Source organism: Austrofundulus limnaeus, unplaced genomic scaffold (genome assembly GCF_001266775.1).
Source record: "Austrofundulus limnaeus strain Quisiro unplaced genomic scaffold, Austrofundulus_limnaeus-1.0 Scaffold130, whole genome shotgun sequence".
Taxonomy (NCBI): Eukaryota; Metazoa; Chordata; class Actinopteri; order Cyprinodontiformes; family Rivulidae; genus Austrofundulus; species Austrofundulus limnaeus.
Window position 1 is genome coordinate 1,483,052 of NW_013952532.1, and position 2,477 is coordinate 1,485,528.

Here is a 2,477-nt window from a genome sequence, read left to right on the forward strand (position 1 = left end):
GAGACGAAGAACCGAGGCACAGAAACAGGATCGTAACCAGGAGGACAAGACGTGACATGAGTGCTGGATTATTACTAGACATGAGTCGTTCACAGATCTGGCGCTGAAGCAGTGAGTGGGAGGACCTTAAATACTAAGTGAAGCAGGTGAGTGTCATGACGTTGATTACTAAGGCTCAGGTGTGATGAATGAAGCATTAACTTGGTGATGGCTTGACATGATTCATAACATATTATTGTGCTTACAAGGTAGTAAACTAGTCTGAAATGTTTAATAAGCACCTTTAAATGTGATACATGAACACATTTGGTTCACTATTTGGCAAGAAATTGGACAGTTTTGTCTCTTTCCTGCCCTTAATTAATGAATAATAAACACTTATTAACGATTTATAAAGTGTTAACAGACTAATTAAGAACCTATCTATAAATATGGGGAACCTTATTGTAAAGTGTTACCTTCCTTTTTATATCCTGGCTTGGGCACTTTTTTCAAAGATAACACAACACAACATCTTGGTTGTCCTTCATTTTTTATTTGTTTAGCTTTTCATTGATTGCAATGGTTCATGTTTTATCAAAACATGGTCAAAGTGAAACAGCTAAGGCTTGTTGCTTAATGAGGTTTTCAGGGAGAGATTCTTGTTCATGGTTTTACTGAGAAGTTATGTTTGTGGAAAAGTCGTATTTACAAACCATTTGTGGGATTTTTTGTGCAATTTAGGAATTTAAGGTATGGCATTCTTATATATCAAAGGCTGTTGTATTTCAAGACTGTAAATGGCATCATCTTCTTATGTTAAGGCTTTTGCATATAAGGCACTGACACGAAAAGTGTAGTCTGAACATCAAGCTCAATACTGACTGAACATGAAAGGCCATCAGTGCATGTGTATTTTAACATATTTGAGAAGAATGGAAAAGAAATCTTTGAAAATGTAAAATTGTTGGTTTTAAGGATAAAATTGCTGTAACGTTTGCATTGCTGTTCCTTTAGAAAATGTGATAATATAAATAGGCAAAAATCATAACAATGTTTTTCCTTTTTATATCCTGACTTGGGCACTTTTTTCAAAGTTAATACAATGCAACATCTTCGTTGTCCTTTATTTTTTGATATGTTGAGCTTTTCATTTCATGATTGCAATAGTTCTTGTTTTATCAAAACATGATCACAGTGAAAGCTAAGACTTGCTGCTGTATGAGGTTTTCAGGGAGAGATTCTTGTTCATGGTTTTACTAAGTTATATTTGTGGAAAAGTAATATTTACAAACCATTTGTGGCATTTTTATGTGCAATTTAGGAATTTAAGGTATGGCAAAGACATTTCAAGGTATTTCAAGACTGTAAATTGCATCACCTTCTTATGTTAAGGCTTTGGCATAAAGGCCATAAGTCAACAAATAAGACAATAATTTGTTGGAGGTTTATATTTGAATGTTGATATGAACCGGTCTTTGAACTCTGAATTAATGCCAAACTCAAAAACAGTTTTACAGATTTTATTGTTGATGTGCAAGGCTTTGGTGTGGTTCTGGATCAGGACATCGAGTTGGACTGGAACTTCTGGACACACGAAAAACTATTAAAAACAGAGTCAATGTGAATTTTGACCGAGAGAAAATACAAAGTCACTGACCTGGTGTTGGTTTGGGTATTCCATACACAATCACTGATTTGAGTTGAGAGGGTCCGAGCCCGTATGATGTCGTCACCGTTTGGAATTGTTTGGGGTTGAGTCCAACAGACAAGAACTGGGTCCAGGGATAAGCAAGGATCAAAATCAAAAGAATTACCAGACTTAGTGGAGCAGGCTTGAGTCGTGGGTCCGTAAACTGAGCAGGGGTCRAGAGCCGTGTAATCCGATGAAGCGTCRYGCCRATGAGGGAAAATCCAAGAGCCGAAAAACCARGAAGTGAAGCAGGAGTCRTTACCGGGCAAGCAGATGACAGGAGGAATCCGACGAGGGCAAAGGCAGAGATCATGAAACMGAGGAGCATGAGAAGGATCAGGGAACCAGGACTAACGAGGGACAAGGTACAAGATTGCGGGAAGTTCATAGCAAGAGCACATGAAAATCTGGCAGAGACTGAGAGTTGATGACAAGGCTTTATACTGGAAACAGGTGAGTTGCATGAAGCCAATTGCATGAAGGCGGGGCTGTGGTAAACTGGTGATGGGAGGGGGAAAACACAGAGCAGAAACAGGCTGAAGGCTGTGAACAAGGGATGTTAAAAATACATGACATGACTAGGGAAATGAAACAAAGGACTTAGGTTAAGGCTGTGGCATAAAATATAACCAGGTTAAGGATCCATAGGACTGGCAAGGTGGATTCATAGATCCCCCCCCCCCACCCATTAAGGTCCGCTCCTGACGGACCCCTGGGTTGACTAGGGTTGAGTTTGTGGAAGCTCTTAATCATGTCTTTATCCAGAATGTGCCGTGCAGGAACCCAGGAATGCTCTTCTGGCCCG